Genomic DNA, 12,361 nt, shown 5'->3' with positions numbered 1-12,361 from the left:
GCCAATATTTCCGACTTTTTAAGTGTTTTACAGCGAAAACACAATATAGAATTATATTAGCTTACCACAATAGCCAAACACACAAACGCATTCATTCACCGCAAAGGTAGCTTTCGCAAAAACCAGCAAAATATATAAAATTAATCACTAACCTTTGGACAACTTCATCAGATGACAGTCTTATAACATCATGTTATACAATACATTTATGTTTTGTTCGAAAATGTGCATATTTATAGCTACAAATCCTGGTTATACATTGTGAATACGTAGCAACGATTCACCAGAATCTCCGGAGATATTTTGGACACTCACCTAATCTGACCAAAGAACTCATCATAAACTTTACATAAAAATACTTGTTGTATGGCAAATGAAAGATACACTGGTTCTTAACCTCTTTGGGCTCAAGGGGCAGTATTGAGTAGCCAGATAAAAGGTGCCCATTTCAAAAAGGCCTCGTACTCAATTCTTGCTCGTACAATATGCATATTATTATTACTATTGGATAGAAAACACTCTCTAGTTTCTAAGACCGTTTGAATTATATCTGTGGGTGAAACAGAACTGGACTTAGAGCAATTTTCCTATGTGTATGTCAGAATGCAGAATTTTACTGGCTGTTCTGAGACCTGTGTATTAATTTGCCTGTCCTCTATTGGTTGAGATGCACTGCATACGCCTTCCACTGGGTGTCAGCGAATAGGGAGAGTTGAAATGGAGTTTCGACGTAGGTCCCAAAGGTTATAAATTGCTTGGAACCGAAGTGTCCCATCTTTCCACTCTTCGCTCTGACGCAGGAAGGGTCTTGGCATGTCATTTTAGAAGCTCCCGTATTAGCTCCTAGATATATCCGGCTCTGTTTTTATTCGATATAGGTGTTGAAGACATCGTAATGTTGTTATTTTAAACCAAATTATATCAGTTTATGTCAGTATATTGCGATTTTCGGGTATTTATTTTCTTGACGTTTTAGGAAGTTGGGTATCTCTGGCCCACATGGCTATTGTTTACTGCTAATTGCAACGTTGAAGACGACGTTCTCCAACCTAGCAACGATTCTTTTGGACAAAGGACACATTTCCCAAGATTCTGATGGGAGTTCATCGAAAAGTAAGAACTATTTATGCTGATAATTCATTGTTCTGTTGAAAAATGTCAAATGCATAAGACGCCATTTCCTGCAGTGTAGCCTTGCGTTATCGCAGCCTGTATTGCGCAGTAAGGTTAATTTTAAAAATATAATTCAGCGATTGCATTAAGAACTAATTTGTCTTTCAATTGCTGTCCAACCTGTATTTTTTTAGTCAAGTTTATGAATAGTATTCGATAAGAAAAGGTGCCTTTACAAGATGGCGCCGGACAGATTGCTTGACGTTATGGACACTATTCTCATTGTCTAAGCACGATTTGTGCCGCTAAATATGCACATTTTCGAACAAACTCTATATGCATTGTGTAATATGATGTTACAGGACTGTCATCTGAAGAATTCTGAGAAGGTTAGTGAAACAATTAATATATTTTGGTGGTTTATACGTTATAGCTATTTTTGCCTTGAATCAATGCTGTTGTTATGTTTGCTATTGTGCTAAGCTAATATAACGCTATATTGTGTTTTCGCTGTAAAACACTTGATAAATCGGAAATATTGTCTGGAATCACAAGATGCCTGTCTTTCAATTGCTGTACACTATGTATTTTTCAGAAATGTTTTATGATGAGTATTTAGTTATTTGGCGTTGGTGTCTGTAATTTTTCTGTCTGCTTTCGGTGCAATTTCTGACTGTAGCTGCAATGTAAACTATGATTTATACCTGAAATATGCACATTTTGCACAATATACACAAGCTGTCATCTGATGAAGTTGTTTCTTGGTTAGTGGCTATTTATATCTTTATTTGGTCGAATTTGTGATAGCTACTGATGTAGTAAAAAACTGATGGAGTAAAAATAGTGGTGTCTTTTGCTAATGTGGTTAGCTAATAGGTTTACATATTGTGTCTTCCCTGTAAAACATTTTAAAAATCAGACATGTTGGCTTGATTCACAAGATGTGTACCTTTCATCTGGTGTCTTGGACTTGTTAATGTGTGAAAGTTAAATATTTTAAAAAAATATCTTTTGAATTTCGCGCCCTGCACTGAGCTGGCTGTTGTCATAAGTGTACCGACGTCGGGCTTGCACGCCAAACAAGTTAATGCAACCGCTGTGTTAGATTTTTTTAAATAACTTTACCATAACATACAGCTTGCGTTATTGTGAGACAGCACTCACCAACACGGCGGAGAATAGGAGTCAACATTTTACACAGAAATACGAAATAACATCATAAATGTTTTCTTACTTTTGCTGAGCTTCCATCAGAATGTTGTACAGGGTGTCCTTGGTCCAGAATAAATCGTTGCTTGGTTTTAGAATGTCCATTTCTTCTGTCGAATTTGCGCCACAATGCTAGCCAAGGTTGCTAACATTCCCATCCTCTCTTGGCGCAAAGAACGGAAAACTCCAAAAGTCCCAATAAACGTTGAATAAACTGATAAAACTCGGTTGAAAAAACCTACTTTATGATGTTATTATCATATGTATCAAATAAAATCAGAGCCGGAGATATTCGCCGTGTATACCGAACGCTTTTCAGAAGACAATGTCGAGCTCCCCCGTGCGCCTTCGAAGACAAAGAAAATACCGGACCTGTCACTCCAAAAGCTCTTATTCGACCTCAGATCAAGCTAGACACCCCATTCCACATTCCACTGCCTGTTGACATCTAGTGGAAGGCGTATGAAGTGCATACATATCGATAAATAAAAGCCAGTTGAATAGGCAGGCCCTGAAACAGAGCCTCGTTTTCAGATTTTTCACATCCTGTACGGAAGTTTGCTGCCAAATGAGTTCTGTTTTACTCACAGATATAATTCAAACAGTTTTAGAAACTTCACAGTATTTTCTATCCAATAGTAATAATAATATGCATATTGTATGATCTAGAATAGAGTACGAGGCAGTTTAATTTGGGCACGATTTTTTCCAAAGTGAAAACAGCGCCCCCCTATTGACAAGAAGTGGCCCACTAGAGTGCTTTAGATAAATTTGCTCAGAGGTGGTTAGAAGTAAACTGCATTCTCAGTTGTGATTTTAGCACTTAAATCTTGATGGGGCAAACTCCATCATTTTTTTTAGATGCATGCCAGCAAAGCCACTACACAACACAACAGAACACTAAACTATACATGAATCGCGCTATAACGATGGCAAACAGTGCCCACAAACTGTTAGGGCCTACATAAAGCTGTCCCAACAGCAGAGCATTCTTTTCAGCACCATAGAGTGAATCCTTACCACCGCTACACCTGGCTATCAGCAGAGCCTTGTTTGGCAGCGAAACAGTTCATTCAGCCTTGTTTACTTCCTTTTTATGGCTGACTTGCTTAACTTGTTTAACCTTGTGTTTGTTTCATGTTAATTAATTCTGTGTTCCCGGTCCAAAATCACCACCCCATTATAGCTGATTATAAATCCATAGTAATACATATATCATCACCTGATGTTGTGTTAGATCTTTTTATCCACTTAGGTTCTTGTGAACATTACAAGTTTTTAACTTCTATTTGCTATTTATAGGCCTAATTGACCTGAGCTCATACAACTCGTTTTTGAGTAAAAAAAGCATAATGTATGGATTATTTTGACTATAACAAATACTCAGATGAAACATATTGTGCTATTTATCCCAGACTAATTTGTGTTAAAGTTTAACAAGGACTCTCTCCTCCTTACCAGTGTCATGATCAAAGATATGATCAAGAGCCTCACATACAGTATATCGTTTGGTCATTGTGCTGCCACAGAATGAATTGTGAGCGAGGCCTCAAAAAAGCTTTATATACCAGAGCTGCGAGAAAAGTTCTATATATTATTGAAACAATTTGTTTTGTGAGAATGCCAACAGGTGTGGTTCCCGTGGGGGAAAGACTCTATTGGGGAAAGGTTCCTGTGGGGTTTGCCATGGAAGCCAAGAAGGGGAGTGAGGTGTATGTGTGTGCTCAAACAGACATGCATGTGGGGGTCTGGGAAAGGAAGTGTGTCCATCTGATGAATGGGCATGTGCCTGAACTCAATTTTATACAGAAATTGTAGTCTCACCCATTCATTTCTAATGACCGGTCATTTTTGACTGGGAACACCACAGGTGTACAAAAATCAAATAAAACACCAAAAATTTAATGAAAATCATCAAAATATATTTTGTGTGTTCAGATGCCCTGTGTGGACAAAGTAATGGAACCTTATGACAATCAGATTAAATTAAATACATTTTTCAGAGAGAAAACGTCCAATTCGACCGGAACACAGCAGGAGGGTTAAACAAATGTGGTTGCTACTGACAATTGAGATGTACAAACTATGGCATAAGGGAACGATGAGCGGATAAGAGGTAATCCGTCATTTAGATTAAGACAATAATTAGCAAGAGAAGCGGAGTGGGCAAGGGACAATTGGGCAGCGTGAACGTGGCATGGGGGAGGCGGGGAAAAAGTTTGGCATCTCTCAACTTTATGCAAATCACAAGCGACCAACAATGCAGTTCAAGAAATAGGGTTAATAAAATATTTACTAAATAAACTAAAGAAAAAAAAATCGAATCAATAAAAAGTAACACAATACATTGACATAACAATAACGAGGCTATATACAGGGGGTACCTGTACCAAGTCAATGTGCGGGGGTACAGGTTAGTCAAGGTAATTTGAAAAGTGACTATGCATAGAAAATAAACAGCGAGTAGCAGCAGTGTAAAAACAAAGGGGTAAATGTAAATAAATGTAAATAGTCTGGGTGGAATCATTGTTCAGCAGTCTTACAGCTGCACCATCGAGAGCATCCTGTTTGGTTGCATCACCGCCTGGTATGGCAACTGCTCGGCCTCTGACTGCAAGGCACTACAGAGGGTAGTGCATACAGCCCAGTACATCACTGGGGCCAAGCTTCCTGCTATCCTGGACCTCTATACCAGGCGGTGTCAGAGGAAGGCCCTAAAAATGGTCTAAGACTCCAGCCACCCTAGTCATAGACTGTCCTCTCTGCTACCGCATGACAAGCGGTACCGGAGTGCCAAGTCTAGGTCAAAGAGGCTTCTAAACAGCTTTTACCCCCAAGCCACAAGACCTCTGAACAGCTAATCAAACGGCTACCCAGAACCCTCTTTTACGCTGCTGGTACTCTCTGTTTATTATCTATGCATAGTCACTTTAACTCTACCTACATGTACATATAACCTCAATTACCTTGACTAACTGATGCCCCCACACATTGACTCTGTACCGGTACCGCCTGTATTTAGACTCGCTGTTGTTATTTTACTGCTGCTGTTTAATTATTTGTAAGGTCTACAGCTGTTGTATTGAGCACATGTGACAAATAACATTTGATTTGGATTTGATTTGATATTGAGTGGTTCCCATGATGAATTTGACGCTATGCGACCCAACGCTGAAGACTTTCTTCAGCAAAGATGGCTGACAAAAATACTAGGATGAAAGCAAATGTAAGTAATTATAACATCATAACGAATCATGTAAAAAAAAATGTACAGCTGAGAAGAATATGTTAGTTAATGTAGAGACAATTTAGAGACAAACGAAAATCACTATTTAGTAAGCTAGCTGACTAGCTAACATTAGCCATTTAGATAGCTAGCTTTATGGGTGTTGTGACATGAGTATGACATTGTAATTTGTGTTGTTTAATGTTTTAGGGACTCCTGAGAAAAACAGCAAACCAGGCTGTCGTCTTGTGAAACAGTGGATGAAAATAATTTAACATTAGCTAGCTAAAGCATTTACTGCAAATTGAATGTACAATTTTGTAACCTTGCCTTGCTGATATTTGCCATGCAATGCAGCTGAAGTAACATAGCTAGCTAACTATTTTCTTGCTTATTGTGTAGTGGAGGATAAAAATACCTGTATGCCTATTGATGTGTAGCTAGCAATGTAGCCAAGCTGTGTATGGACCCTAAAATGTTTGGTGTAAATATTAGTTTAGAACCTCGCTATGAACCTCAGCTATCATAGTCGGTTGTATCGACTTTAAACAGTCTGAATGGCATTAATGAAGCCTATGGATTGAGTAGAATGTAATATAACTTGACTGTGCTAAGGACGCAAGTCTTATATACACTACCGTTCCAAAGTTTGCGGTCACTTAGAAATGTCCATGTTTTTGAAAGAAAAGCACATTTTTTGTCCATTAAAATAACATCATATTGATCAGAAATACAGTGTAGACATTGTTAAAGTTGTAAATTACTATTGTAGCTGGAAACGGCATATCTTTTATGGAATATCTACATAGGCGTACAGAGGCCCATTATCAGCAACCATCACTCCTGTGTTCCAATGGCACTTTGTATTAGCTGATCCAAGTTTATAATTTTAAAAGGCTAATTGATCATTAGAAAACCCTTTTGCAAATATGTTAGCACAGCTGAAAATTGTTGTCCTGATTAAAGAAGCAATAAAACTGGCCTTCTTTAGACTAGTTGAGTATCTGGAGCATCAGCGCTTGTGGGTTCGATTACACGCTCAAAATGTCCAGAAACAAAGAACTTTGTTCTGAAACTCGTCAGTCTATTCTTGTTCTTGCAGCTTCATTAAATAGTACCGACAAAACACCAGTCTCAACGTCAACAGTGAAGAGGTGACTCCGGGATGCTAGCCTTCTAGGCAAAGTTCCTCTGTCCATTGCCTGTGTTCTTTTGCCCATTTTAATCATATTTAAATTTTTATTTGCCAGTCTGAGATATAGCTTTTTCTTTGCAACTCTGCCTAGAAGGTCAGCATCCCGAGTCACCTCTTCACTGTTGACATTGAGACTGGTGTTTTGCGGGTACTATTTAATGAAGCTGCCAGTTGAGGACTTGTGAGGCATCTGTTTCTCTAACTAGATTCTCTAATGTATTTATCCTCTTGCTCAGTTGTGCACTGGGGCCTCCCACTCCTCTTTCTATTCTGGCTAGAGACAATTTGCGCTGTTCTGTGAAGGGAGTAGTACACAGCATTGTACGAGATCGTCAGTTTCTTGGCAATTTCTCGCGTGGAATAGCATTAATTTCTCAGAACAAGAATAGCCTGACGAGTTTCAGAACAAAGTTCTTTGTTTCTGGCCATTTTGAGCGTGTAATCGAACCCACAAGCGCTGATGCTCCAGATACTCAACTAGTCTAAAGAAGACCAGTCTTATTGCTTTTTTAATCAGGACAACAGTTTTCAGCTGTGCTAACATGATTGGTTTTCTAATGATCAATTAACCTTTAAAAATGATAAACTTGGATTAGCTAACACAACGTGCCATTGGAACACAGGAGTGATGGTTGCTGATAATGGGTCCCTGTACGCCTACATGTACAGTATGTAGATATTTCATTTTTTTAAATCTGCCGTTTCCAGCTACAATAGTCATTTACAACATTAACAATGTCTACACTGTATTTCTGATACATTTTTTATTTTAATGGACAAATAATTATCTTCTTTCAAAAACAATCTAAGTGATCCCAAACTTTTGAATGGTAGTGTACATGTACTTATTACCAAACATTAGATCCCCACATTGTAGCCTGTACATTGAATACATTCACTGTTCATGTACTCTACCATGGCAAACAAAGGTGCTGTTCAGGTATGAATGTCTTTGAGACATTCATTTTCTATCATATCCAATACCAGGAGTATCAAACTCCTGTCTTTGAATGATGCTGTGTCTGCATGTGTGTATTACAATTATATACTTCAACACTGTTTACTGGTCCTGGGACATCAATGGTTACACATTGAAACTTTGCGGGAGACTAGAAACATGATTTAACTAGTTAAAAACTGATTTGTAATTCATATATACAGAAACAGAATTAACAAACAGTACACTACAATTCCTATGCATCATGTAAATACTCTAAAACCGTTTCATCTCAATATCTAATTTCCTTCACTGATCTTCACTGAACTGAGGACACAGGGTAGGTGTAGTATTTCATGAAATGAAAGACTTAATATCAACCAGTTGTCACGCCCTGACCATAGATTGCTTTGTATGTTTCTATGTTTTGTTTGGTCAGGGTGTGATGTGGGTGGGCATTCTATGTTGTATGTCTAGGTTGTCTATTTCTGTGTTTGGCCTGGTGTGGTTCCCAATCAGAGGCAGCTGTCTATCGTTGTCTCTGATTGGGAGCTATACTTAGGTAGCCTGTTTTCCATTGTGTGTTGTGGGTGATTATTTTCTGTGTAGTGTCTGTTCACCTCGTAGAGCTGTTTCGTTTTCTCATCGTTTGTTATTTTGTGTAGTGTTCAGTTTTTCTATTAAAATTATGACAAACACTTACCACGCTGCACATTGGTCCGATCCTTCATGGAAACATGGACAAACAATACAGCGTAGTTATATACAGTTGAAGTCGGAAGTTTACATACACCTTAGCCAAATACATTTAAATTCCTGACATTTAATCCTTGTAAAAATCCCGTTTTAGGCAAGTTAGGATCACTACTTTATTTTAAGAATGTGATTTATTTGAGCTTTTATTTCTTTCACATCAATAATCATCAATAAGGTTCCAACCGGAGAATTTCATTGTCTGAAGAAAAGCCTTGGAACGAGAGCATACTCTCTCGTGACCGCGCGTCATGAGACAGAGGCTCTCTGCTAGACCACTCAGTAAAAGAGCTCCTATGAGCCCCTCCTTTATAGTAGAATCCTAAAACCAGTATCTAAAGACAGTGACATCTAGTGGAAGCCCTAGGAAGTGCATGCACATCCATAACTAACAGGGATTTCAATTGGCACTGTTTTGAAAATCGATTTCTCACTTCCTGTTTGGATTTCTTCTCAGGTTTTTGTCTGCCATATGAGTTCTGTTACAGAGTAGGAGGCAGTTCAGTTTGGGCACACAATTCCTCCAAAAGTGAAAATGCTGCCCCCTATCCCTAAAAAGTTAAACCATTTTAACATGTGGCCACCGCTCCATGCTTTCTGGTCTGGTATGTTAATTCTTCGGCGAGTCCTTTAAGGCACTCTCCTTGGAGGGTGGTTGCATCACGTTGCCAAAATGTCTATGCCCACGTGGGTGTGGTCACTGACTCAGCAAAAACGTACATGAAAAACAATTATCTAATTTAGAAGGCTAAAATCACATTTCATCTTCTCACAAAGTTTCATATTTAATCATATACGGTTTACAACATTTAAATGTAAATCTGATAACTGGGACTTATATTTTCAGAGTTACAGTTATTTAGTTATACCGTCCTCAATGATATCAGAAAACAAACTTTTGACCGGATTTATTGTTTGGATCTGAACCAACCATTCCAGACGTTTCTATTTGAAAACTAATGTTCCATTGCCCAATCTTTCTACTCACATCAGATTCCGTTGTTCAGTACTGCAGGTCCAGAGAGAGTTTACGACCGGTCGTTAAAGTCATAAGACTGGGGACTCTCTTTGATCCTCAACCAGGAAGGAAAGTCATGACACCAGAGATGTTTGATCGGTTCAAGTCCGGGCTCTGGCTGGGCCACTCAAGGACATTGAGACTTTTCCCGAAGCCACTCCTGTGTTGTCTTGGCTGTGTGCTTAGGGTTGTTGTCCTGTGGTAGAGTAAACCTTCGCACCAGTCTGAGGTCCTGAGCACTCTGGCGCAGGTTTCCATCAATGATCTCTCTGTACGTTGCACCATTCATCTTTCCCTTGATCCTGACTAGTCTCCCAGTACCTGCCGCTGAAAAACATCCCCACAGCATGATGCTGCCACCACCATGCTTCACCGTAGGGAGGATGCCAGGTTTCCTCCAGACGTGACGCTTGGCATTCAGGCCAAAGAGTTCAATCCTGGTTTCCTCAGACCAGAGAATCTTGTTTCATATGGTCTGAGAGTCCTTTAGGTGCCTTTTGGTAAACTCCAAGCGGGCTGTCATGTGCCCGCTTGGGCAATAATACTCTGTTTTATGGAAACATGGCTAGCTTGGGACATGCTGTCGGAGTCAGTACAGCCAACAGGATTTTCAGTGCATCGCGCCAACAGGAATAAACATCTCTCTGGTAAGAAGAAGGGAGGAGCTGTATGTTTCATGATTACCGACTCATGGTGTAATTGTAACAACACACAGGAATTCAAGTCCTTTTGTTCACCTGACCTAGAATTCCTCACAATCAAATGCCGACCGTATTATCTCCCAAGAGAACTCTCCTCCGTTATTGTCACAGCCATGTATATCCCCCTGCAAGTGGATACCAAGACGGCCATCAAGGAACTTCACTGGACTTTAGCAAACTGGAAACCATATATCCTGAGGCTGCATTTATTGTAGCTGGGGATTTTAACAAAGCTCATTTGTGAACAAGGCTACCTAAATTCTATCAGCATATCGACTGCAGTACACAAGCGAGTAACACGCTTGACCATTGCTACTCTAACTTCCGCGATGCATACAAGGCCCTCCCCCGCCTTCCTTTTGGCAAATCTGACCGTGACCATGAAACTTAAATACGAAGCACCCGTGCTTAGGTCTTTCCAACGCTGGTCTGACCAATCGGATTCCATGCTTCATGATTGCCTCGATCACATGGACTGGGATATGTTCCAGGTAGCCTCAGATAACAACATTGACGTATACACTGACTCGGTGAGTGAGTTTATAAGGAAGTGCAGAGGAGAAGTTGTACCCACTGTGACTATTAAAACCTTCCCTAACCAGAAACTGTGCATTGATTGCAGCATTCACGCAAAACTGAAAGGACGTACCACCACATTTAATCATGGCAAGTCAACTGGAAATATGGTTGAATACAAACAGTGTAGTTATTCCCTCCGTAAGGGAATCAAACAAGCAAAGTGTCAGTATAGAGACAAAGTGGAGTCGCAATTCCACGACTCAATCACGAGACGTATGTGGCAGGATCTACAGACAATCACGGATTACAAAAAGAAAAACAGCCCCGTCGCAGACATCGACGTCTTGCTTCCAGACAAATTAAACAACTTATTTGCCCGCTTTGAGGTCAATACAGTGCCACCGACACAAACTTCTACCAAAGACTGTGGGCACTCCTTCTTCGTGGCCGACGTGAGTAAAACATTTAAACGTGTTAACACTCGCAAGGCTGCGCCCTCAGAGCATGGGCAGACCAGGTGGTGAAGGTAGGAAACAACATCTTCACTCCGCTGATCCTCAACACTGGGGCCCCACAAGGGTGCGTTCTCAGCCCCCTCCTGTAATCCTTGTTCACCCACGACTGCGTGGCCATGCACGCCTCCAACTCAATCATCAAGTTTGCAGACTGCACAAGAGTGGTAGGCTTGATTACCAACAACGACGAGACAGCCTACAGAGAGGAGGTGAGGGCCCTCTGAGTGTGGTGTCAGGAAAATAATCTCTCACTCAATGTCAGCAAAACAAAAGAGATGATCGTGGACTTCAGGAAACAGCAAAGGGAGCAACCCCCTATCCACATTGACGGGACAGCAGTGGAGAAGCTGGAAAGTTTTAAGTTCCTCGGTGTACATATCACCGACAAACTGAAATGGTCCACGCACACAGACAGTGTGGTGAAGAAGGTGCAACAGCGAACTCTTCAACCTCAGGAGGCTGAAAAAATGTGGCTTGTCACTGAAAACCCTCAAACTTCTACAGATGCGCAATCGAGAGCATCCTGTTGGGCTGTATCACCGACAGGTACAGCAACTGCACCGCCCACAACCTCAAGGCTCTCCAGAAGTTGGTGCGTTCTGCACAACACATCACCAGGGGCAGACTACCTGCCCTCCAGGACACCTACAACACCCGATGTCACAGAAAGGCAAAAAAATCATCAAGGACAATAACCACCCGAGCCACTGCCTGTTCACCCCGCTTCCATCCAGAAGGTGAGGTCAGTACAGCTGCATCAAAGCTGGGACAGAGAGATTGATAAACAGCTTCTATCTCAAGGCCTTCAGATTGTTAAACAGCCATCACTAGCACAGAGAGACGGCTGCCTACCTACAGACTTGATATCATTGGCCACTTTAATAAATGGAACACTTGTCACTTTAATAAAGCCACTTTAAGAATGTTTACATATCTCGCATTACTTATCTCATATGTATATACTGTAATATCTATTGCGTTTTAGCCGCTCTGTCACTGTTCATCCATATAATTTTATATTTAAATTCCTTTACTAGATTGTGTATATTAGGTTTTGTTGTGGAATTGTTAGATATTAGGTTTTGTTGTTGAATTGTTAGATATTACCTGTTAGATACTGCTACACTGTCAGATCTAGAAGCATAAGCATTTCGCTAGATGTATATGTGACCAAT

The sequence above is a fragment of the Salvelinus fontinalis genome, chromosome 19 (assembly GCF_029448725.1).
Source record: "Salvelinus fontinalis isolate EN_2023a chromosome 19, ASM2944872v1, whole genome shotgun sequence".
NCBI lineage: Eukaryota > Metazoa > Chordata > Actinopteri > Salmoniformes > Salmonidae > Salvelinus > Salvelinus fontinalis.
Note: the sequence above shows the minus strand (reverse complement) of the source record.